The following is a 26,355-nucleotide window of genomic DNA, read 5'->3' as shown; positions in this document are numbered from 1 at the left end:
CCTACCTTTAGAGGGTGTGAAAACTTTTGAGAGAGCCCTTGTTAAAATTTTGGCACCTGACCACCGTAAAAAAAGGTAAAAAGTGCTATTTTGACTTTTCTTATGCTTCATAAAGAAGCAAAAAATAAGGCACATCTTTAATTTTTGTACCCTCCTTGAAATCACCTTTAACTGAAAATAAGAAATCTAATAGCTATAGAAGTTTTTCAGTGTGCAACATACACATTTTTGGTTACTATTTTCATGTAGTTTGGCTACAATGCAACAAACTAACTGTCATTACAGATACAATCTCATCCCAACATTAAGGTCTTGAACCTTCAGCCAGCTCTCTTTTCCTAATGGTTTTAGAACCATGTAAATACAAAAATATTTTTTTTGCATTACAAACTTGACATAAAGAGTGTGCTGGTGGTGGAAGAGACAAAGAATGAAGAAATTAGGATTTCATTTTACAATTTGGCTACCAAATTTCAGGTTGATATAGGGCCCAGTCCTGTCCCATTAAAGTCAGTGGAAAGACCCCCAGCGACTTCAGTGAGTTTCGGTTCAGGCCTATAATTGATTTCAGTGGAATCTGCGCCTGAATAAAGACTGCAGGATTGGACTCATAGTTTTAAATAACTATAATCTGAATATTGACTGCCAAAATCAAATCATACTCTGCAGAGCTGCCAAAAACCAGCATGCGGATAGAAGCTTTCTTCGAGCTTTTTCAATGACAAAAAAAGTTGCTGGACTTGCATAATATTTAAGAAAGAGTCCACTTTTAAAATACATTTGGTGTTTGTTTGTTTGCAAATACATTTGGTGTTAACTACATTTTAGTAAGGAAAAAGAAAAACCACCTCATCTTTTGATACTCTTATTAACGCACAACTTCAAAACAATCACTTCTGTTTGAGGGCTTTTTACTGACTATTGTTAGAAGTTAACACCTAGGATTACTGTAATTGAAAAAGGCTAAGAGGGGATTGCTCTTCGGCTTGGTCTGCTGACTGCATTTGACAGCACTGTGCCTATAATCGGTTTTGTTACAAGGATTTTCCATTTGCCTGGGGTTTTCCAAACAGGAAAAAGAGACAGAAAGAAAGAGAACCTCGACCGACCTCCCCCCCCCCCCTTTTTTTTTAAATGATTTTTAAATGTGGTGGTAGAACTATGCAAAGGGGTCGGCCACTAGAAGCAGATGCAGTATCCAAAATTACCTTTCACTCCTTTTTAAAGTGGCCTGGGTTTCCAGCTGACACGGTCTCTTTCTACTTCCCCCCCACCCCCTACTTCTTAATCCTAAGAATGAGAGCACCTACCGTGCAAATTTCAGTTCTGGTGAGCTACGGGCCAAGGACTTGTATGTAACAGCTTGGGAAAAAATCTGATGTTTCGGGGATCTGTGCTCATTCGAGAAGTGCACGAAGTCGTTTTACTCCTCCCGATCGCTCCCTCCCCCCCCGCGTCTTGTCACAAAAACTGGCGGGCCGCGTTGTGTGCGGGCCCGGGGAATGATTTCCTGCTGTCAGAAATCAGAGGAAATCGAGGCGCCTGAGGGGTGAGTTACTCCCCCGGTCTCTCTTCGGCTGGCACTAGATTGGGATGGGAAGCAAGGCTGAAGTGGGCCCAGGCAGGCAGGCAGGCATCCCGTCCCCTCCCCGCCCCGCCCCGCCGCTCCGAAGACGTTGCTCGCAGCAGTCCCACGCCGTCTCCCTAGGATCCGGCCGGCCACGCTCTCGGGGCTCCCCGGCTCAGGCGGAGACCCGCATCCGGGCGGTGCCGGGGCGCGGGGAAGCCGGCCAGACGGCGGGGTGTGCGGGCAGCGCTGGGGACGCCCCGTCCCGTTATGTGCCACGGTCCCATCGCCCGGCGCCTCTCCCCGTCCCTCCTCCGCCCTCCCCGGGCCCGCCGCTCTGGGGCCCGCCGCCTGGCGAGGAGCCGGAGAAGCCGCAGCGCGGAGCCCGCCTTCACAGCCCGCCTTTCAGCCGCCCCGGCCTCCCCTAGCCCGGGGCCTCCTCGGGGGCGCAGCGTCCTGCCCCCGAACGAGCCGCCACGGCGCGGAGCAGCCCCCCAGCCCCGGGTCCCCCGAGCCGGGCCAGCCCCAGACCCGGGGCCGCCGCAGCCTCGCCCCAGCCCTCGGACGCTGCCCGCCTTCCCCCCGCGCCGGCGCTGGACTCACCCTGCCCGAGCGGCTGCGATAGCGGCTCTCCACGGGCATCCGGCCGCTCTCCCTGCCCGCCGCCCAGGCGGGGCGGTCTGCGGAGGGTCCAGGAGCGGGAAGCGGGGGCTAACCGGGGAACGCCGCCCCCGGCATGGGGCTGTCTCGGGCGGGCTAGGCTGCGTTCGACCAGAGCCTCGGCCCGAAAGCGGCCGCCGCAGAAGGGAGCCCGTGGAGCGTGGTCGGGCTGCCGCCAGATGTTGCGGCCACAGCTGCCCTTTGCCGGGAGAGGGGACACACACCCACACACAGCGCCTCTCGCTCCTCCCCCAAACTAAGCCTCCGCGGCCGGACACAGCGAGGCTAGCCGCTGCCCTAACCCAGCTGCGAGCGGATGAGGGAAGCGGGCACAGCGGCGCCCCGCCCAAGCCGCGCTGGAGCAGAAAGGAAGGAAGAAAGAAAAAACTTTCGGCTGAGCGAGCCGCAGCAAGGTCCAGCGCCCGTGCGATAAGGCAGCCGGCTACGCGTGGCCCCGAGTCTACAGTGACGTGGAGTGAGGGTCGGGGGTGGTCCTGGGGATCCCCGAGAGAGCCGGTGGGCGAGCGAATGCCTTTGACTGGGAGCAACTTCTGTCCCTGAGAGAGAGCCAGGCTTTAAGCTCTGAAGAGGAGCTCCGGGTAAGCTCCCGGCGCTTGTTTCGCTCACCCAGAGGTGGTCCAATAAAAGGTATTCTCTGCCCACCTCATCGCTCTAGTAGGGTAAGGCAGGGATCCCCAACCTCTTTGGCTCGAGGCCCACAAATATCATTTTTACAACCCTGCAGGGCCACCCGTCTCACAACGCATAAAATAATGGGTTGAGGTACACACCATTACGGACTACGAATCGCTACATCTTTGAAGTAAACGTTTCGCTGCTGCATTCACTATTTTACACCTACACATTACTCGCCGTATGTCACACAGGCACAGACAAAGCACTAGTGTGGATGAGCGGCGGTCACTACGCACTGTAGCACATGGCCTGGCAGCTAAGTCACGGTGGGTGGCCTGCTAAGTGCAGCCAAACCACAAGGCACTGATTTTTAAAGTCCTGCCCCTCCTCAAGCATGGTGGGTCCTGGCTGCCCCACCAGCAGAGCCACCTCTCCCACCCACTGCAGCCAGGCGGGAGGAGTTCGGTGAGGAGGCTGCCTCCCTGCTGATCTCCCATCCCCCTGGCTACAGCAGGGAAACTGCATGTGTCCTGTAGCCCTGTGCGCTTCACCTGGATCCCTAGGCCTTGGCTCCCTTCTGCAGCAAGGAGGATGGGAAATCAGTGCTCCCCTCCCTCCGGCTCCAGCAGGGATCCCAGCACCTAGAGACCCAGGAGGAGCACTTAGCCATGCACCCTGCAACAGCCAGGGGGAGGAGAGAGCTAATTTCCCATCCCTTTGGCTGTAGCAAAAAGCCTGCACCAGCATTGTAGCCCCGTGGCAACACTCTGCCTGGGTCCTTACGCAGCAGCTCCCTTCTGAACCCAGCAGGAGGGGAGCAGCAGGCTGCTTTGAAAGACCCCACGTGCCACTTTTGGCCTCCGGGCCACAGGTTAAGAACCACCAATAAGAGATACAGCCAAGAGATACTCGTAGCTGTGTGCCCATTTCACCATTTTCAGCAGATGGTAGTAATGGTGGGTTTGATTAAAATCTAGCTCCAGGACAGAAGGGTTGTGGTTCAAGAGGAATTTCTCATGCCAGTCTTTGTCCCTTCTGCTTCAAGACTAATCTGCAGGATATTGTAAAAGATTAGTAAGGGTAATTAGAGAAACAGCGCTCCACCCTTTGTATGCAATCATTTCATGATATGCAAATAGACTGTTTATTGTACTGGGAAAAGTGCTGACATTGACATAGCATCCTAGAACCATGTTAGTCTGGGTACCTTAATTCCAGGATTTGGGGTATAGGATGAAAACACAACAACATAGTGACAGTTAACTATCTTTTCAGGAAATAAATGTCCTTTTAGAGACTATTCTACCTTCAGTGACAGGTAGAGATCTCTGGTCTACTGGCCCAAGAGCCAGTACTACTGAATTCTAATTCCAGCTCTGCCACTGACTTCCTCTATGGTCTTGGGCAATTCAGTTAACTCAGCCTTTGTTTCCCCATCTGTACAATGGAGATGATCCCTCTCTGACAGAGTGTTGTAAGGATTAGTTACATTTGTAAAAAGCTTGGAAAATGTAAAGTAGTAAACATAATAAGCACAACAGCTCCACGCATGCTGAGGTTCCTGTGAGTAGCTAGCATATTTTATGCTTATACATAGCAATTGGCCAAACATAGGCAATAGCTTAGTCTCTGTCATCACTAATCAAGTGCCCTGTGCAGTTTGAAGAGCTTTACCATTAGAAACTGCCATAAACCCCTCATTAAATAATCAGGTGTACATGCAAATTAGGCTAAATTTATAAAGGCCTCCAAGGAAGTGATTGGCCAACTTACCTTTCTAGTCCAAACCAATGAAAAATTCAGTTATTTTAAATATGCTGATACAAACTGCAGATCGTTTCTATCCTTGTACAACTTCAATAGTTCCTCGGATTCTTTCATAGAAGAGTACATTGATATACCAAAATTGATAGTTATGCTTTTAGTTATGCAGTAATACATCCTATATATTGCTGCTAGTGTCAGTTAATTCCCTGGATGTTTGCTTGACTACTGAAGCTGGTTTTATATCTGAGATGCACCAAGACTGTGTGTGATGTGAGCAGAAAGTCTGATAGTTTCTTTCAAACAAGAAAAGTATTGTAAAGAAGTCTCATGGTAGGAACATAGATTAAGAATCAACATCCTCTGTGCACTCAGTTGTAGGGACATGGAGAGCTGTGGCTTAGGCTACAAATGTATATAACCTCACCAGTCCAATTCTCCAAATCTTGCTAATGTACTCCAGCAAATACCTATTCTCCTCCTTATCCAATCTGTACACAGTAGAGGGATTTTTTTACCTGTTGCCACTATGGAAGACATTTATCTTTAAATCATCTCCCAAATGAAGTTATAGAGCCACAAAGGAATCTTATCTCTTTTATTCCTACTGTCAATGTTCTTATAAAACTCCCAACTGTTTAGTATTTACATTCCCCATTTTTTGCAGGACACTAGGCTGGGTTTGATCTAGTTAGATGGTATCAGGAGGCACATTACTCATCCAGGTGTAGATGTGCCTTGATTTATATCCTCAGGCTGATGCTTCTCGATGAAAACATCTTTTTCCTCCTTAACTTAAAAACCTTGCAGGAGAACAGTATTCAGCTGAATAAAAATGAAAAGTTGCTCCTTCTCCCATTCCCTGCTAATGAATGCATTTTCTCTTACTGATTTCCAGCTGAAATCACCTCTCGTTACAATTGCTTCTTCTTAACTCTTAAGTGATGTACTGCAATATACTAGAAGTTACTCTTTCTTTCTTTCTTTCCTGCTGGTCTTTCCCTTGGAACCAACACACAGCACTTACCTGCCTCTAGTCATGTGCAAACACCACATTAGCCTCCTGTTCCTGTTCTGACCATCAGCAAGTTCCTAGCCTGGGACCAGCCCAAAATTCTAGGTGTTAACAGTTGAAAAGCCCAACTGTCAATTCAGAGAGCAGAGGGGAACTGAACTCCATCCAGATAGCATCAGGGGCAGAGTTTTCCCCCAAATGTCTGTCTTCATTTGTTGTTAGTTTTGGGGGTCTACAACATGTTCCCAAGAAGTCACCTGCAACCACAAATTAACGAGAGCAGCAAGGCCAGGCAGCTGTAAGAGGAACCCTTTCAGAAGCTACTGCTGCAGCTGCAAGCTGACCAGAGACACACCCTATCCTAGAGGTTCCTGAGAAAGGGCATTAGCAGTTTCCAGATAAATATCCTCTAAACATCAGGGCAGCCAACAGCATCTGATTGCCTCAGCAGGAAAGAAGGATTTAAAATGAAAAAAAAAGTAAAGTACTAGGCAAGCAAGGAAGTGGTGCAGTAAAGCCAGGTGGCTGAGATCACCTAGACTCTCGGTTTAATATCTGGTATATGGGACATGTAGCCCTTAGGGGGGCCAACTTAGCCTTATCTTATTTAGCAGTAATGAAAGGAGAGTACAGACCTGCATCCTGTAAGACACTGGCTTCAGCAAGTTAGCATAAGGGAAGCATAGGCCTATGACCATTAGCATAGATAAAGTGGCCCAATGGTCACCCTAGATTTGGGGAAACTGGAAAAAATAGCTTGGTTAAGAGAAAAATTGGCATAAAATGAGACTAGGCAACCACAGGAATACTGAACTGATACTAAGCTTAGATATTTCAGGATAGGGTCATTGGCAGATGTCTAATGACAAACTTTCTTTAGGAATATGCTAATGACTCAAGAGGGATTAATATGCTAGCCTATCAGGTAGAGGCACCTCAGTATTATGAGGCTGAGGAAGCTGGATATGGACAGAGGAGGCTGGGTGTTTGGATGAATATTCATGGTGATACCCAGACCCTATATAATCCACATGAAGAAGGTAGCTAGCTCTCCACCCTTCTGTATTGTAGTGCTATTATTAGGGTTAGGATTTTATCAGTTATTTTTAGTAAAAGTCACAGACAAGTTGTGGGCAATAAACAAAAATTCATGGAAGCCCGTGACCTGTCTGTGACTTTTACTAAAAATAATGGGGAGAGGGGCCTGATGAGGGTGTTGAATGAAGCCCAGGGGAGGGGTGGGGGAGGATGACAGTTTGAGCCCTGCTGCGGCACCTAGGGTGACTAGATAGCAAGTGTGAAAAGTCGGGAGGGGGTGAGGGGTAATAAGCATCTATATAAGAAAAAGCCCCGAATATCGGGACCATCCCTATAAAATCGGGACATCTGGTCACCTAGCGGCAGCTGACAGCTCCGGGGGCCCCCCACTACAGCAACTGGCAGCTGAAGTGGAAAATGCCATGGAGGTCTCCGAAAGTCACGGAATCTGTGACATAATCTTACTCTTAACTATAATCTATCATCTATTTTCAGGCATTGGGGATCTGGACCATCAGACCCATTTGGTATGCCAGAGGTAGGGCTGGTCCTTTGTCTCTTCATCTCTTACCACCAGATCTCCAAGAAAAGGGTGTTAGTATATAAGTCTATGAACATATACAATACAAGGACCTTTAAGAATTCTCTAATACTCTATTATTGCTATTTGCTTATGTGGTTTGGAGCTTTCTTGTCTCTGTTAATTGTATTAATAAAGGTGGTGAAAGTTGTGTTTTGCTCTCTATATGAGTGCCCTTGCCATGCACTGGGGTTCCCTACAAGATATTGAACTTGTCAGTTTTGACTCTGTTATGTCTCATTCTGGGAAAAGAATCTTAGTACACTTCTCTCATTAGTTGAATACCAGTTGGCATTCATTATAGGATCAGGCTACAGACTCTGTCCTGCTGGGGACAAGTAGAGGGGTCATTATAATTGAATAGGCCTTTCCTATTTATAACATCCATGGTCCTAATTACCTGAAATCAAAAGACCTTTTCTGAAGCAGGATGATGTCAGTGACCCTTCCTCATCTATCATGTTCCCGAGAATGTGCAGCACATTTTCAGCTATGGCATCAGTGCAATATACTCTCCCCATGCTGCTTTGGGGAAAATACAGCTCCTCTTTAGTGGTGGCATCTTTGATATAAACCACTGCCAAACTGCAGCCTGCTCCAAAAACATGCAGAGCAGAGAAGCACCCATTCGGGGTCAGGGAACATCCCACCTTAAACCCAGCTGAAAGGAATTTTGGCTGGGAACTCAGAGTGCTGCTCCTTGCAATGACCTGGGCAAGGTTGAGAAAAAGCTGATTTTATGGACATTGTTGGGATGGGGAGTGTGCCTCCCAACCTGTAAACAGATGTAAACAGATGTGTGTTAGCACTGCGTCAGAGCTTGGGTGGCTAGCCTGAGCTGCTGGCCGTGCCACAATCTCCACAGTGCTATTTATTCTTGTGATTCATTTTTTATTAATTTTCATAAAGACACAAACAACAAAAAGCTAATCAATGTCCAGCTTGTACACATCACCAAACACCACACATTTCGCAGGACACCCCATACAATGATGCAATTTTACAATTTGTCAAAGCTGCAAGACCAGACAACACAAAATCAGACAATAATACACAGACATAACATGTTAAGGTGGGGGAGGGGTAACAATAATTAATAAAACAGACATACACGAATAGGCAAAAATGGGAAGGAGGAGATCTGGGGGGGGCAGAGATCTGGGGGGAGGGGGCAGCACAGGAAGGACAAATGCAGGATTTGCAAAGTCTTCAAACCGAGGACCCAGAAAGAGCGGGACGCTCACCTGAAGGCCATTCTGATGGAGTCGGCTCTCTGCCCGGACTCCAAACCGGCACGTTCCCCCGCGGCACTGAGCATCTCCTCAGTGCGGAGCGCTCCACCAGCACCGGAGTCGACCCACCGCCACCAGTCGCCGGTACCAAAGAAGAAGAACTGCCAGGGAACTGAGCACCAGGACTCCCTCGCACCGCCTGCATGGCCGGGGCCGAGTCGGGAGATGCACCAGCCACGGCCTGTTGAGTCCACTCTGGCGCCTGCATCTCCATGCGGGGAGCCTCCCCCGACTCCTGGGGGTGGGGGAGCGCCCCTGCAGGGACCGTCAATGCCAGAGGCGTTTCATGCGGCACGCGCCCTAATGGCCATGCCTAAGCCTCCGTCCCCCCCTCGGCCAAGGGTGCAGGGACTGGGTGCCTCAGGTGGGTGGTCGAGACTGCAGTCGGCGACCAAGTCTCCCCCCAGACGGTCGGAGAAGCTAGAGCGTGCTGGCTCCCCTTGCAGCTCTGACTAGGAGTCATCGAGCTCCTCCTCACCATGGCACCAAGGAAGGTCCACAGCACCAGAGGCTTCGCGCTCGAGGCGACGCCGTTCCAGATCCGCCTCGCGCAATGTGCGCAGCTCCTGCTCCTGCACCCCGGCACCGAGTCCTTCGCCTCCTCGGCACCGGTCCCAATCCCCAGAACGGAGTCCGGCGCAGATCCCGGTGCCGAAGGACTCGGCACCGATGGCGCAAAGCGCCGCGCCTCATCACCAATCACGCTCCTCGGAGTCGGGCTCGGCACCGAGGAGGCATGGATGGCACCGCTCCCGGTCCCCAAAGGGGAAGCGACGCCGGAAGTCCTCGGCACCGAGACGGAGGTCGTCATCCTCCAGCTCGTCGAGCCGCACACCTACACATCGGCACCGTTTGCGATGGCACTGACGCTCCTCCACTTCATCAGCGTTGTCACGGGGCAGGTCCCCAGCGAAGGTGGGCAGGAACCGCAGGCACCGCTGGCACTGTTCTAGCGGCTCGGGGTCCCGCAAGGGCAAGTCCCGCAGACAGCTCCGATACCGGCACCGGAGTGGCCACAAGGACCGTGGCAGTGGCCATACTGGGGCCCATGGGAGGTGCAGATGGGACAGGGTACTGTATCTATCCCATCTTCAGTAACACACCCGGTACCCCCCGCACCTGACCAGCCAGATAAGGGCCATTCCTCGGAGCAGGAATCGGACCCTGAGGAGGGACCCTCCATGGGGCCCCTTCCACAATCCTCCTCCTCTTCCCCTGATGAGGCGGCCGCCAGGGACCGCTTAGGCGCCCCTCCCTGACTTCAGGGCACATCAAGAGCTCCTTAAGAGGGTGGCCAGCAAATATCAAGCTAAAGGAGCTCTCCGAGGAGGAGGACCCCCTCTTTGGGGTGGCTGGTTCAGCGGGACCATCCAGAGTGGCCCTGCCAGTGCACGAGAGAGTCCTTAAGCTGGCCAAGGCTCTCTGGCAAACCCCTGCCTCGGTTGCCCCCACCTCCAAGGGCGCTGAGAAGAAATACTATGTGCCATCTGAGAGGTTTGAATTCCTTTACACCCACCCAACCCCAGGGACCCTGGAGGTGGATGCGGCCAACCAGCAAGATAGGCAAGGTGGTCAGGGCACCACACCTAAAAACAAAGATAATAAAAAACTCGATCTCTTTGGCAGCAAGGTATACTCCACCGGGGCCCAACAGTTACGTATTGTGAACCACCAAGCGCTGCTGGGCCGCTACAATTTGAATCTCTGGAATTCAATGCGCAGGTTCGCGGAGGGGTTACCTCAGGACCAGGCGGCAGACTTTGTGATGGTCCTGGAGGAGGGCGCTGCAGTGGCAGGAGTGGCTTTGCAGACTGCCAGCGACACTGCAGACACCACCAGCAGAGCCATGGCCTCTGCAATTGCCATGCGGCAGTGTTCATGGCTGCAGTCTTCTGGACTGTCTCAGGAGGTGCAGCAGTCCATCCAGGACCTGCCCTTCGATGGGGCAGGCCTCTTCTCCGATAAAATGGATGACAAACTGCACGCCCTGAAAGATTCTAGGGCCACACTCCAGCCATTGGGCCTGTACACCCCCCAGGCTTCAAGGCGCTAGTCTCGGCCGCAGCCCCAGCGCCAGGCCCAACCGTCCCCTAGGCCGCCACCCAGGCCCTCTCAGCCCAGGAGGGGCCACGATAGAAATAGGGGCTTTGGGCGCCGCAACCACTCGGGGTCATCTGCGGTTTCCCAGCAGGGACCCTCTAAAGGGCCCAACGCCAAGCATCAATTTTGATGGTGCGCCCGAGGGTGGCACCAATACCCTTCTCATGGATCCATTACTTCCGTTTGCAGAAAGGCTCAGGCCCTACTATGTCAAGTGGCAGAGTATTACATCAGACCACTGGGTCCTTGGCGTAGTTCTCAAGGGATATGCCCTTCAGCTTATGGCCTTTCCCCCAGACTCCCCTCCACCCCGTCCCTCTTCAGGGACTCCTCTCATGAGCAACTCCTGCTGCAGAAGGTGAATTCCCTCCTCCTCCTCAGAGCTGTGGAAGCAGTTCCTCCACAGGAAATAGGGAGGGGATTCTACTCCACGTATTTCCTCATCCCCAAGGCAAAAGGGGGCCTGAGACCCATATTAGATCTCCGATGTCTGAACAAGTTCATCGGGCATCTCAGGTTTCGCATGGTTTCCCTAGCCTCCATTATTCCTGCTCTTGATCCAGGAGATTGGTATGTCGCCCTTGATCTAAAGGATGCGTACTTCCATATTTCCATCCTTCCCAGGCACAGGCGTTTCCTCAGATTTATGGTAGCTGGCTGCCATTACCAATTCTCGGCCCTGCCCTTTGGCCTCTCGTCGGCCCCCAGGGTCTTTACAAAGTGCTTGGCAGTGGTGGCGGCCCACCTGCGCCGCAGAGGGGTCCAGATCTTCCCCTACCTGGACGCTGGCTGATCCGGGGCAGTTCCAGGGCCCACATGAGGAACAGCCTGGCACTCACCTGCATGACATATACCAGACTGGGGCTGCTCATAAACGAGCAAAAGTCCACTCTCACCCCGGTGCAGCGCATAGATTTAATCGGGGCCACCCTGGACACCACTCAAGCCAGAGCCTTCCTCCCACAGCCTCGCTTTGAGGTGATGGCCGCCATAATCGACCAACTCCACAGGTCCTCCACGATGACAGCTAGGCATTGCCTGCAGCTGTTGGGACACATGGCAGCCTGTACGTATGTGGTGAGGCTGGCTCGCCTCAAACTCAAGCCTCTCCAGGCATGGATAGACTTGGTATATGCACCAGCCAGGCACTCCTTGAACAGGGTAGTCATGGTTCCCACACAGTTCCTGACCTCCCTGAACTGGTGGAGGACTCCCGGGGAAGTGCTGAGAGGGGTTCCGTTCCGAGATCTGGCCCCATTGGTCACCCTCATTACGGACGCTTCGGATGTGGGGTGGGGGGCCCACATCAGCACCGACCTGAGCACCCAGGGGCTCTGGTCGGAGGAGGAGAAGAGTCTCCATATCAACGTCCGGGAGCTCAAGGCAGTCTGGCTGGTCTGCAAGGTGTTCCTCAGGTTCCTGAGGGGCAGGATGGTGCAGGTCCTCACGGACAACACGGTGGCCATGTTCTATATAAACAGGCAGGGGGGAGTGCGCTCCTCAGCCCTTTGCCAGGAGGCCATTCGACTTTGGGACTTTGCGGTGAGGCACGACTTCCATATATCTGCCTCTCACCTCCCTGGGGTCACAAACGATGAGGCGGACCACCTCAGCAGGTCGTTTCTACCCCGACACAACTGGTCGCTACACCCGGAGGTGATAACTTTTATCTTTCGCAAGTGGAGTGTTCCCCAACTGGATCTGTTCGCATTGTCCTGGAACAGGAAGTGCCTGCGGTTCTGCTCGCTCCGGGGTCGCAAGCCAGGCTCCATCTCCAACGTGTTCCTTATAGACTGGACAGAGACCCTCATGTATGCGTTTCCCCCCATTCCGCTACTGCCCAAAGTTCTCTTGAAAATCAAGAGGGACAAAGCGGATGTCATACTGATTGCCCTAGCCTGGCCAAGACAGCACTGGTTCAGCATGTTGTTGGACCTGTCCATCGCCCCGCCAGTGCCGCTCCCGAGGTGCTATGACCTGCTCTCCCAGGACCAGGGTCGCCTGCTGCACCCAGACCTGGACTCCCTCCACCTGATGGCCGAGAGACTCTGTGGCTGATGGAGGGAGAGAGAGCCTGCTCGGTGCAGGTCCAACAGATTCTGCTGGGCAGTAGAAAACCTTCCATCAGGTTGTGTACCGGGCCAAGTGGAAGCAATTTAGCTGTTGGGCAGAGTCCCGGGGCATCCCACCGAGCTGCTCGCCTATAGAGGCGATCCTGGAGTATCTGCTCCACCTCAAGCTCCAGGGTTTAGCGTTGGCCTCCCTGAAGGTGCAGCTGGTGGCCATCTCGGCGTTCCACCAACTGATGGAAGGGAGGTCATTATTTTCCCACCCAATGTCAGTTAGGTTCCTCAAAGGGGTGGAGAGGCTGTACCCACAGGTCCGTGACCCGATGCCTCCATGGGATTTGAACCTGGTCTTCACCAGACTAACGGGACCCCCATTTGAGCCCATGGCTACATGCCCGCTGCTCGTCCTCTCTTGGAAGGTAGCCTTCCTGGTGGCCATTACATCGGCTAGGAGGGTCTCGGAGATAAGAGCCTTAACCTCGGAACCCCCCTACACCGTCTTTCATAAAGACAAGGTGCGGCTGAGACCTCACCCAGCCTTCCCACCTAAGGTGGTGTCCCAGTTCCATTATAACCAGGATATCTTCCTTCCCATGTTCTTTCCAAAACCGCATGGGTCGGAGGAGGAGCAGAGATGGCACTCGCTGGACGTGAGACGAGCCCTTGCCTACTACACCGAGCGGACGCAGCCGTTCTGGAAATTGACACAGCTGTTCGTGGCAGTGGTGGAACAGATGAAGGGCTCACCTGTCTCCACCCAGCGCATCTCCACCTGGATCACTGCCTGCATTAGGTGCTGCTACGAGCAGGCGAAGGTGCCGCTTCCAGGAGCTGTTTCAGCGCACTCCTCCAGAGCCCAGGCCTTGTCGGCGGCCTTCCTGGAACGAGTGCCCGTGCAGGACATCTGCAAAGTAGCTACCTGGTCATCAGTTCACACCTTTACGTCCCACTATGCCATCGTGCAGCAGGCGAGAGAGGACACGGGGTTCAGCAGGGCCGTACTCATGACAGCAGCTCACCGATGACTCCTACCCATGTCCAAGGTATGGCTATTTAATCACCTATATTGGAATAGATATAAGCAATCACTCGAAGTAGAAAACAGGGTTACTTACCACTCTGTATCCAATATTGCCCAAAACGCAGGCATTCCAAAATCATGAGTCAGCCCCGCCTCCCCTGCAAAAAAAATCACGGGGTTGAATTAAAAATCATGAGATTTTAAAAAAACAACTACTTTTGGATTACTTTTATTTGCACTCTTATTTTGTGGAGGGCTCACATTTTCAAGCTCTTCCCTGCCATCAAGAGGGCAAGAAATGTTCTTTTTTAGATGAGATTCTTACATAATTGTCAGAATTCAGGAGCTGGGGTTTAAGAAAAACAACAGGTAACACAAGACTCACATTGAAAATATGAGAGTTGTCAACCCTGAGTATCCCACAGTGAGGGGATGCCACTGAACAACTTAAGGTTCACATCCTGCCTTTTGCTTCCCCCCCTTAAGGTTAAGATCCACTTAGTGTTTATGAGAATAAAGAGTTCAAAGGCATTACTCACAGAACAACTAAGCTACACCCTTGGGTTGGATTTTCCAGGCCATTTCCAGGGGTGCCCAACCTACAACCGAACACAGCCCACCTGAGCATTTCATAAAGCCTGTGGCAGAGCTTGGGCTGCCAACCTCGGACAGAGAATCTGTTTGGGCCACACAAGATTGTGCATAGGTTTATGTGGCCCTCCTGTGTAATAAGGCGGGGCACCACTAAGTTAGGCCATTTTATGGCACAAGGTAGCCTTGCACCAGCTGGAGAGAGCTGATGGAGAATTCACACTGCACAGAAGAACTCTCTGTTGGCAGAAAACTGGTGATGGTAGCTCTACTGCCATCTGCACCAACCACCTCATCCACCCCTTGCACTGTCTCGACCACAGGCTGTGCCCAGATAGCCCGTTCTAGTTGTGAGTAACTTCATAGGCGTTAATATGGATGTGTCATGTGTCATTGCCTTTAGCTCCATAAAGGCTTTAATAGCAGTAAACTATGAATCCTAAACTCACAGGGCCTGATTCTGATCTCCATGGTGTTACCAGTGTAAAAGTGGTGTGAGATCAGAATCAGGTCCAAAGTAGATTTAGTGTGTGCCTGCCTCTCCTTCTCTGCAACAGAATTTGCAAAGGGTACAGGGTAGAGTCAGATTACAACTTCAGTGCCCGTTTTAGAAGCTGTCTTGGTGCCCAACTGTGTTCTCTATTACTCTACTGTATATTTAGTGAAACTTCATTGAAGTTAACGGCATAGCTCTGCAATTACCCTTTTGTAACAGATCACAGCTTGGCCTGCTACTATTTTCTAGCTGGAAGTTAAATTTAGAAGCTAAGCATACTCCTCTGGCTTGGACTACTATTCAAGTATGTGAACATGAAGGTGCAAATACTCACTGTGTCCTGAGATCTGGTTCTCCCTGCATGCTGGTCATCCATACAGGCACATTGGGAGGTCAGTTCTTGTTCTCCCTATTGTCTTAGTCTGATTCTCATTCAGGGATAGGTGACTGGTATTACTCAGTGGGTCCAGGCTGGATTAAGAATCTTGCTGTTCTTTTTGGGATCAGAGGCAGCTTTTTCTGATGCTGTAAACCATCAGCTATCTTCACAGAAATTCAAACGTGGTTGTGGGACATTTTTTTCTTTTTAAACAGGGAGCTGGCTGAGAAGAGACAGCAAACTTTGCATTCTCCCTCCTAGACTTCTTATGGTTACAATTAAGTAACATAATTTTTCTTCTTACCTTCTTGGTAGCACTGTTGAAGATTGCATTATGTCTTCTATATTTGGTTTGTTGGTTAAACTTTAATTATAAGCATTGTGGTGTTTTTAATAATTTTTAACTCAGGAAAAGAACTGCCATTGCAAAATACACAATGAGCCAAATTCTACACCTCAGTTACAATGGTGTAAATCTGGAGTCATCTGATTTGAGGGGAACTACTCTGGATTGAAACTAGCAAAACTAAGAGCAGAATCTGTTCCACTGACTGTTTTGACAAACATGATGTGACTGGTTTTCTCGCTAAGATTATTTTTTTCTAGAGTTGGGTAAATACGGCAAGTGCACCAGGTGATCAATCATCAGATTCTTGTGAATATTATTTCAGCACAGCCAAATCTTGCCCTGACGGTCTGGAGAAAGAGGCAAAGTTAATTATCGGATTAACATTACCTAAACCAAATAGCCCTGGTTTGCCCGTTGTCCTATAAATACAAGCAATGAGATCATATAGAACTCAAGGAAATCAATTAATATCTTGCAAAATAAATTATTAAAATTAACAACACTTATTGAATATTATTTACAACATTTCTAGAAACTCATATTTGTACCATTGCAGCGAAAAGTCTGAAAGTTAGATGTACCGTTGCTGAGAGTCTTCTCTTACACGTAGATGGTTACAGCTCCATTCCATTCACAGCATAGTTTGCTGAGTACAAAGGGAGTATCTTTCAGATAATGGTTAGTTTGATTTAAAACCAATAAGATACAGGAATCCAAATTCTGCATTTGGCTGTATGCTTAGAATTTTAATTTTAATTTAATGAGTGTTACATGTGTAGAACCAGTGGCAGAATTTGGCCCAGAAAATTAAAACTTAATTCAGAACTATCCCAGTCTACAATGTAATGCTGGTGAAGGATGGTTTACAAAAAGTGTGGAGAACCTGTAGATCCCATTGACTTCAAATAGAGTAGTAGGTAGAGCTTAGTAGGAAGTGGTTTTTCTGTCTCTTGAAAATTCTCAAGATTTCAGAAATTTTTTCTGTGTCAGAACAGGGTGAAAAGTCAAAATTTCAAAAATGTTCACAAACAAAATATCAAAAAAAGGTTCAAGCCAATCAAAAATATTTCATTTCAATCATTTTAAGTGTTTCATTTCAATTTTGACCATTTTTAATTTTAAAAAAACATGTATTATAATTAGCTTAAATTTCAAAATGAAGTCATTTTAAAACAGAAAAAACAATTGATTTTTTTTTCATTTAAAAATGTCAAAATGTGACAAAATGGGATGTTGTGAAACTTATTTTCCAAAACATTTTTAAGTTGAGAAATTCATTGAAACCAACCTTCTCCTGCAAAAAGTTTTAGTTTAAATTAATTGGTGTTTTTAATGAACATTTTTTTGACCAGCTCTAGTTGTAGATTTTCATCACTTCTGAAAATTTGGCCCAAAATTGTCTCAAATTGTCTACCCAAAAGCAGTAGACGCTTTTGGAAAAACAGATGGTTACACTTCTGTGCTTCCATTTCTTCATCATTTCATATTTATGGATGAGAAGTGCTATGTAAGTGCTCAGTATACTTGGTAACTAGCTGCTAAAATGAGTTTGCAGCCACATAGCTCATGTGTTAAATCAGTACTGATTACTTCCAGGGTCTTTTTTTCACTATCTCCCCAAATTTTTATCTCAAGGGAAAAGGTCTGTCAAATAGTCAAGCAGAATCTTGTATTCTCTCCAGAAGAGGTATTGAATAGTGCATGTTGACAAAAATTGTGGTGGAGCTGGGAAGCAAGTTGTCTTCCCTTAATGGCCAGAAAAAAGAAGTTGAACTGAGGAGGAAAGAAGTGTTGGCAAAGAAAGGGGGCTCTTTACATCTTCTGCATACTTCAATATCACACTTATTCCAGCAAGATCTAGTAGTCAATTTCCAAAGTCACTGCCCTTCCCAAAGAATTAATTTGCTGCTACTGCTGTGCTACTGCCAGATGTTCTTCCTCGCTTGTGATGAGCCATGGCATCTTTGTTCTTATGCACATACATGGTATACACTCTGATCAGGAACGGGAGACTGATTCATGAATTCCCCCGCCCTGTTACATATAATCATAATGCTTTACTCATTGCTATAGCTGAATTCAAACAGAATATTTTTAGAGTTTTGAGATGTTGTGGTTTAGCACCTCTTCTCCCCCACATTTTTCTCAGTGGGAGATAGAGGAGCTCCAAAATGGCTCCTATCTCCCCCACTGTCTGCACACATGTATATATATGCTGCTTACCTAATGGCAGGTCTTCTTGAGATGGGGGTGGAGGCCCAGTGCCAGCACAGGGGACTTTTTCTAGGGTATTCCATTTCCTCTGCAGGATTTTCAAGGGGGTTTCCAGGCAGTCTGCTCTCTACTAAAAGTGTGTTCTTCACCAGGGTGAAATGCAGTACTTATTCCCAGTTCCTTAGTCACTGTTCCCAGTTCCTTTGTCAACGGCCAAAGTTTCTTTAAAAAAAAAAAAAAAAAATCAACGTAAGTTGAAATATTTGGAGCTGAATTTTCTTCACACAACACACAGTCAACCTCTGGAATTCATTCCCCAGGGATATTGTGAAGGCCAAAAGCATAACTGGAATAAAAAAGAATAAGATAAGTTCATAGAAGCTATTATCCAAGATGGTCAGGGGTGCAACTTCAAGGTCTGGGTGTCCCTAGCCTCTGACTGCTGGATGCTGCGACTGGACGACAGCAGATGGGCCACTTGATAATTGCCCTGTTCCGTTCATTCCCTCTTTAACCAAATGCACTCCTGTATTCACACCCTACACACTATTGTAATAAAGTTTGTACAAAATATACCTTGTGAGGTATAATTTGAAAGATCACTGGTCAGTAATATCATGGTGAAACGTATGTAGCAACATTAAGTGTATGTTAAAGGCACATGTTCAAACTCACATAGCCCCAATGAGGTAGAACTGGTCAAGCAGGCCTGTCTTAAACAAAGGGATGTGTGTGTAGCTCAATTTGCATACAAGTGTTAAACAGAGTCCTCAGACAGCAAAAGTGGGGAAGGGGTGTAAGAAGACAAAGAAAATAGGCATTTCAGCGTACACAGGTGAAAAGAAACCACATGAAGCCGCCTTCCTTCCCAGATTCCATGTCTCCTTGCTCTCAGCTGGAAAGAACTTTATATAGTGGTCATATGCTCAAGAAAAGGCATTTCAACAGGTGACAATTATAAAAGTGAGGGGCAAAATCACCTCCCAACTTATCTCTCCCTACCCATCTCTTTCTTTTCAACTAAGACAAGAAAAGAAACAGCTGTTGGACTTTGGGAGCAGATCCTGGCCTGAGAGTTTTGTCAGCACTGTACTGAAAGCATGTGGTAAGAGCTTTACCTTGAACCAAATTTTGAAGTTTGTTAAGTTTAGAAAGTGTTTTATCTTTATTTTTTGTGTAACCATTTCTGACTATAGTGCCTTATACTTGTACTCACTTAAAATCTCTCTCTTTGTAGTTCTCTCTCTCTTTGTTCTTTAATTAAAATTAATCCAGTGTTGTGAATTGTGGGGGTAACTTCATGCAAGGTGGTAAGCAAAGTAAGAGGGGCAATGGAGCTAATATATCTGGACTGTCCTGGAGAGAGCTAGACAGTGCAAAACACGTTTTTTTGGTGAAAATCCAGGAGTGAGATTGTGTTGGGGGTCACCCTGCAAATAGTACCCACAGTTGCTGGAAACCAGAACATGGCTGGTGTTGCTGACAGGCTGCTGGGGTCCGAGCTGCTGGACCAGGTCTGTAGCTATACACTGACACTCAAGGTGTGACTTGCATGCTGGCAGACTGTTTGTGAGTGACCCACGTTGCAAGCTACAACAGTGAAGCATTGTGAGGCACCTCAGGTTGCAGTGCAAGCGGTGACACTGAGTGGTCTGGACCGCATCCTGGAATGTCATACACTCTGAAGCATCTGGCACTGGCTGCTGTCAGAAAACAGAATACTGGGCTAGATGGACCATAGGTCTGACTCAGTATAGCCATTCTTATGTGTGTGAGTTAGTATTACATTTTTTATTTATTAATGGATTATTAGAATAAGGAAGGGTGTGTTGAGCAGCTAGATGTGACAAATATTTTTGGATCAGCCCATGTGACATGTCCCTGCAACCATTAGCTTGTTCTGAGGTCGCTGGAACATGTCACTTCCTGACCTGAACCTTTATTCCTGCGCAATTTGGTGACACATCACAACCCCACCTGATTCACCTTCCATTTTGCAAAAGTTCTTTGAATAAAGAACTGGATTTTGACTGGTAATGTGACAAAATACTTCTTGGGTCATCTCAGGTGACATGACCCATGTGACTATAGCCAGCCCTTCAACACACACACACACACAATTTCAACCCCCTTGTAAATGATAAAATACTGCTTGGGTCACCCCAAAGAGACAAGACTTTTTAACCATTAGACCGTTTTGAACGGTGCCTCTACTATACTCTTCTGCTCGGTATTCCCAGTGTAGGGGAGTAGAGGGGCTATGAGGGAAGGAACACCACACATTTTAGAGTGAAGAACTAGGGCTGTCAAAAGTTATCCATTAAAGTTGTTTCTTGATATAAAATTAGGTTTTCGACAAAACAAATTTTTTCACACAAAGTGTTTGCTTTCAGCACAAAATTTTGACTTCTTGTCCAAAGACTGACCACCTGAAAACCAAGAAATTAGGCTGATAATTTTGATTTAAAAGTGCTGTTATGGTGGCTCAAGGCAATTGTTGTTCAAGTGCATCATGACCCAACTCTTCTCAATGAGCCGGGCTCCTAAACTGGACTATATCTCCCATGATGCACCATGGCCATGTGACTCATAATGCACTGCAACAGCTCAGGAGGAGGGGAGACCCTACTGCCACATGGCTGTGAAAACTGGGCTGGGTGTGGTGAGGAGAGGATAGTTGCAATTCTGATCTCATCACATGACTCCAGGAGCCAGGACCCCTAAACATATGCCTGTATTGCTTGTGCCTAATTCTGCCCTGCCAGCTGTTGCAGGCAGTGTTCTCTAGTTCTACGGTGTTTAAGCCACCTTTATGGTGGACTTGTTCTGCTTCTTCATTGAATATCATTGTCCTGTTCTACTCCCAGTTTGAGAAGGTAAGAGAAACGCCTAGGAAAGATATAAGAGCAAATACAGAATCTGAAGAGGAAATAATTAATTACCTGATGCATGTATTACAATGACTAGAGAAAGAAGGGTTTTGAAAAGATAAATCCTCATGAGGCCAAATTGCCAGTCAGAATAATCAAAATACACTGAAATTCAGGAATAGGTTCTGCAGTCTTCGGCATGAGGACAGCAGGGGTTTAAAAACAAAAACATTAAAGGAAGCTTGAGTGAAAAATTGTGTGTGCCAGAGGAATGAGGACTTCCAGTCTTATGCATAGCGTGACCATTGTGATTATCTACAACAGCCGGGGAGGGGACACTAGATGTGGAGGGCTCTGAGTTATTACAGAGAATTCTTTCTCAGGTGTCTGGCCAGTGGGTCTTGCCCACATGCTCAGAATCTAACTCAGTGGTTCTTAACCTTTCCAAACTACTGTACCCCTGAAGCCTGAGTCCCACCCCCACGGGGCTGAGGCATGTAACTTAGTTTCATGGCGCCCCTGTGGCTCCAGGCAATTGCCTTTCTTGCCACCCCCAATACCAGCTCTGCACTTGCGACCCCTCTAAAACTGTCACAACCCCCAAGTTGAGAAACACTGATCTAACTGATCGCCATATTTGGGGTGAGGAAGGAATTTTCCCCTGGGTCAGATTGGCAGAGGCACGGGGTTTTTTTTCGCCTTCCTCTGCACCACAGGGCACGTGTCACTTGCAGGTTTAAACTAGTGTAAATGGTGGACTCTCTGTAACTTGAAGTCTTTAAATCATGATCTGAGAACTTCAGTAATTCAGCCAGAGGTTAGGAGTCTGTTAGGGTGAGGTTCTGTGGCCTGCAATGTGCAGGAGGTCAGATTAGATGATCAGATGGTGCCTTCTGGCTTCAGAGTCTGATTGCTTTCAGCCTGCTTCTTTAAGGCTGCAGGGCTTGTCTACGCTACTGAGCCTTTGATGGTATAGCTATGCTTGCAGAGCTATCCTCATGGAGATGTAGCATAAGCTGGCAGAAGCATAGCTATGCCAACTCCCTAAATGACATTATCTACGCAGAGAGAAACACTCTTGTCTACTCTGGTGATTTTTGTCAGCATAACTATGTCAGCCAGGGGGTGTGATTTTTTCCCCCCAAACTCCTAGCAAGCAGAGTTAGGCTGGCAACAGTTTGTAGCCAGATTCTGTTACCCATGTTGAAGACCTCGTTGTTTTGTCTGGCTTGTGAAGCTGCCCTAAATAGTGGCTTACCCCAAAGAGAAATAGACAGAGGATACCTTTGATTTAGAAATAGCTTCTAAAGCTCCAACCTTTACTGATGGTAAGCTCATATTTAATAGAGAGATCAGAGGTTCTGTTCTGTCTGCTGATGTCTCTGCAATGTCTCTCACAAACATTCAAAGGAGGAGAAAATAGTTTTCTATGGTGATGAAGCTGATTTTAAACAGTACAATCAAAGCACATCACGGTCTGATGATTCTGAGATCTGTGGTCTAAATACTCCCATGGGGATGGGGGTAGAACTGTGTCTGGGTATTCATAAGCAGTCATTAGTTACCAATGCTCTGAAACTGATTACAGTGATAAAGAGGAAATGGAAGAAAACGCAAACTGCAGAAAATGGTCTGTGCTGCATTTCCTGTCAACAATATGAGGCAGTATTGGCTAGTGGCTAAAACACTGCTTTGGGTCTCAGAAAATTCAATAAATGCTAGGGGTCTATTACAGGAGTGGGTTGGTGAGGCTCTGTGGACTGCAATGTGCAGGAGGTCAAACTAGATGATCATGATGGGCCCTTTTGACCTTAAAGTCTATGAGTCTAAGATCTCAGTTCAATTCTTGGCTCTGCCATCGGGCTTCTGGGAGACCTTGGGCCAGTCACTTCACCTCTCTGTTCCTCAGTTTTCCTCTCTCTAAAGTGGGGATAATGATGCCAACCTCCTTAGATCTCTAAAGTGCTTCGAGATCTGCTAATGAAAAGTGCTATATAACAGCTAGGTATTATTATTATTCCATCTATCAACATTTAATATATTTGTGTAAAAATTAGTAGAATCAGATATATCCGTTATCAACATTAGCACAATGTTGTTTGGAAAATGGATGAGCATGTATTTTGCAAAAAATAAGAGAAAAAGTTCTTTGGTTTTGTCTTTAAACATGATCATGTTAAAGCAAAGACATCTAGGAAGAAGAATGCTCCATTTTGGTATGGGAAAGCAAAATGTAAATTTGATGGGTGTGTTTTGGTTATACATGACTATTAAAAAGAGACTGAGAAAGCAAGATAATGTGAAAATAACTGTCAAAGTGACAGGAGAAATAAAACACAACACTGGCCAAGAGCACAAACATCTGCCAGAATGGAGAGAATTAAGAAAACAAATCAAACTGACTCTACTGCCCTAATACCCCATAACTTTAGTGAAATAAAAAACAGTACCATTTTTCAAAAAATCGCTCGTGAAGGAGGAACTGATTGCAACATCTACCAGGATTGCATTAACATCCAGTGAAAAACAAGATGTCTCTGAAATAATCACATAACACAGCCCACTCCTATTTGCAGTTCATTGATATTTCCCCTTTCATGCTGCATAGAATATCCTGTATTGAATCAGCAACAGCATCAGCTACTTCCTTCTTTGACTTCTACCTGTGATTGCCATGTCAGATGCTTAGTGCAGTTGTTTGTGGTTTGGTTAATCTTGAAGTGTGTCTTGCAAAATGTCCACAAACTCTGAAACATGTCATTCAGAGCTTGCTGTTTAACAGTTCCGAATGAGTTTTCAGCAGTGGCTTTGTTGTTCCTGGTTCAGGGCTCTCCCTCTCTGTAGCATAATGTCTCTCCATTATGCGACATAACTGAACAGGACAGCCTGCAGCTGAGTACTATAATGTACGTTTGGAGAAGAATTCACATTCTCCTGCTCATCTTTTACCAGGCAAGTGAGAGAATTGATTTAACAAAAGGTAAATTTCTGCAAATTTCCTGTTTATTGTCAATCACTATTTCTTTGTCAAATTCAAGAAGACTTTTAGCCAAGGATAGCTGTTGTTTCTGCACACATTGTTTTGCCTCAGTTGTTATGTCCTGGAGCTGTTTGAGGAGATGTGCTGTACTGAAAAATCAGGTGGAGTCTAGTAATCATTTCACTGCATTAATGCATTGTTTTCCATTTTGCAATAATGCAAAAACATACTAGAAAAACTTCTTGTGATCAGTGAAAACCTTTACTTTAGCTACATCTCCACAGATTATTTTTATTTAATGTGCTGCACAAATGTGTAATACTGCAAAATCAGTTGGCCTTCACACCATACTTCAAAACAAGCACTGAGATAATACATACAAGACATCTGATTGAAAAACTTGTAATAGCATAAAATTGAAGACCAATTAAAATCATATTTTACTTTTCGGGTTTGTGACAATGACCAGTTATCCTAAGGGTATCTTGGAAAAGTAAGGCCAGCCAATATAAAAATGCTGAAGTACTTCAGTCTGCTGTTAGTACCTCTGCTGCTGGTAGCAAATACATTGTGTTTAAAGGGCACTTAGCACATAAAACATAATATAAGATGCAATGTTTACCTGATAGGGGATCTCTTGACAGCTAGTGACCCTGCGGCATCAAGGTATAAGTCACATACCCTCACTGTCTGAAGATCCAGCAATAGGTACAGCTATGTTTCCATGTATATAGATGATCTCCTAGTCTCTTCTGCTCTTTAATAGATTTGTAGAGTTTAAGCATTTTACTGACTCTTCTGCACATGTACCTTTATCAGTTTTTCCCTCCATGTGGATATTTGATGTAGTAGTTGGTTCTGTCAGGATTACAGACCATAAAAGCTTCCTTATGGAGAGGCAGACAACCCCAAATTATATGGGAATTCTATGCAAGAACTCATGAAAAAACTTCCCTTCTGTGCTAAACTGGGTCTTGCAATACACATCCTTAGGAATGCTTATCTACAGGTGTCACCAGTGATCAGCATTAACAACAACAGCCCTACTAAAATACTCTCTACAGCTGCTCTACTAAAATATTTTTGGTTATAAGAAATAGTAACTTCTTTACTTATTTTACAATTTCAGAGTGAAAGTGAACAGATGCAATGGAATACATCAATTGAGTAAACATAATGTCATTAATGGTAAGCCAGGCATCTTACTCATTACACTTGCATTTAAGTCTGATTATCGCAAAAATCAGAACTTTGACTCTTGACTATTTACACCAGATATTTCCAGGTAAGATAGCAAGTAAGTTGAAAGAAAACAAGTTGCAGTTTGGTTGTTATAGCAAAGTACTGAATTGTGTCTTTTCAAATACCATTCACTGACTATTCAGAGAATTAAACGATCCTGTCCAAGAAAAACCCTTCATCTGACCTCTCTTTTCCATGTAACTTGAATGTAGCCGTAATATTTAAAATGTTGTTTCAAATATTGATTAGTTTAACAGAGGACATCAAAGTTATTTGCAGAAGCATTAGAGTTTATTAAAGTAAAGGTGCTCTCATTACGGATACAAAGTTGTTAGGATAACATACAGTATAGGGAACCATTTTGTATTTTTCCACAAAGTTGCACCATCAGAGATGGCATTTCTATGATAGAACTTTGGAATTATGAAGGAAAGGAACTGGAGGTATTCCAGCCACATAAAGACTTCTTCCTTGAAAAGGAAAGGGCACCAAGCCATATTGATACTGCACGAGACTCACAGCAATTCAAAAAACAGTACCTGGTTCAACTAGCTATAGTGCATAAGGATAGGGTAATACCCTGCAAGTAGTTAGACAGCCTTGTTTTAGAAGCCGTCAGAAACCAGTCAGAGGAGCAATATGCATTGACCTAGTATGTTTGTTAATTGTTAATAAACATGGTTGGTTTTGAGCCAGTTGTACCTATGTAGTTTATTCATCTCATTTTTTGTTTTGTAAAGAGCAAAAGACCCACCAATCATTATAAAAAATATCTGTAACACAATTAAAGAAATTGGTGAAATTTAGTTTGGTGAAATTTCTAAAAAAAACCACCAACAACTTACACTGATGTTTTTTGGTTTTTTTAAATTTTGGGCTTTGAATAAAACTCTGGGACCAGCGAGCTGTCTCCCCCTGGTGCAACAGATCCCAAATCCCAATGCCGAGTCCCTCAAAAGTTTTGAATGCACTCTCCATGGCACCATGTGGAGGCACTCATCTGCCTTTGGTAGCTGCCTTCCCTTCTCAAAGGATGAGGAACTGCCGAGAACAGAAAGAAGGGAGCCATCTCTCTTCCCTAGGACATTACATATTTCTTGGAAACCTTAATATAAACCATACACAACCTGATACAAAGTGCTGTGAAACAGAGCATTTACCTCACCGTGATTTATTAGGTCATCTCTCAGTCATGTCCTTGATGTGGTCTGTCCTCTGAAAGACCTGGTGGTTTTGGAGAGAGATGTATATGTGGAATGGAAACTTCAAAGCTAAGTACACAAGAAGGAGCTGGCTTCAAACAACTAAAGCAGATAACCCAAGAAGGGCATTACATGCTATGTGAATATCTTATCTTCTATCTTAGGCATTTTTAAAGCCCCTATAACCATACCATCTAAACCCTCTCATAGGACACAGTAGAAACCATTCCCCTACACTCACTCTCTCTCTTTCTTTTGGCCCTCTTCTCATAAGCAAAGAGCACTGTGAA

General features: G+C 46.5%; 1 protein-coding gene and 1 long non-coding RNA gene across 4 annotated transcripts in view; one reads left to right on the top strand and one right to left on the bottom strand.

The window, feature by feature from the left end:
• The window catches only part of ST3GAL6 (ST3 beta-galactoside alpha-2,3-sialyltransferase 6), a 75,251-nt gene extending 69,158 nt beyond the window's left edge, over positions 1 to 6,093 (bottom strand). The window contains exon 1 of one of the 3 annotated variants that reach the window (XM_067546135.1): positions 5,655 to 6,093. The gene's annotated coding sequence lies outside the window, so the exon portion shown is untranslated. Of the gene's footprint in view, positions 1 to 2,170; positions 2,506 to 5,654 lie in introns of those variants that run through there. The other 2 variants (XM_067546134.1, XM_067546136.1) reach the window with 2 other exon arrangements.
• Positions 6,094 to 23,409: 17,316 nt separating this feature from the next.
• LOC137151876 (uncharacterized) overlaps positions 23,410 to 26,355 on the top strand; it is a 46,272-nt gene continuing 43,326 nt past the window's right edge. The window contains exons 1-2 of the long non-coding RNA XR_010919387.1: positions 23,410 to 23,593; positions 24,751 to 24,809. This is a non-coding gene — a long non-coding RNA (uncharacterized lncRNA). The remainder of the gene's footprint in view (positions 23,594 to 24,750; positions 24,810 to 26,355) is intronic.

Source organism: Emydura macquarii, unplaced genomic scaffold, assembly GCF_026122565.2.
Source record: "Emydura macquarii macquarii isolate MOO-44397 ecotype Brisbane River unplaced genomic scaffold, CSIRO-AGI_Emac_v2 contig_1119, whole genome shotgun sequence".
Taxonomy (NCBI): domain Eukaryota; kingdom Metazoa; phylum Chordata; order Testudines; family Chelidae; genus Emydura; species Emydura macquarii.
The sequence above is the reverse complement of the archived record's forward strand: the minus strand, read 5'-3'. Positions and strand labels throughout refer to the sequence as shown.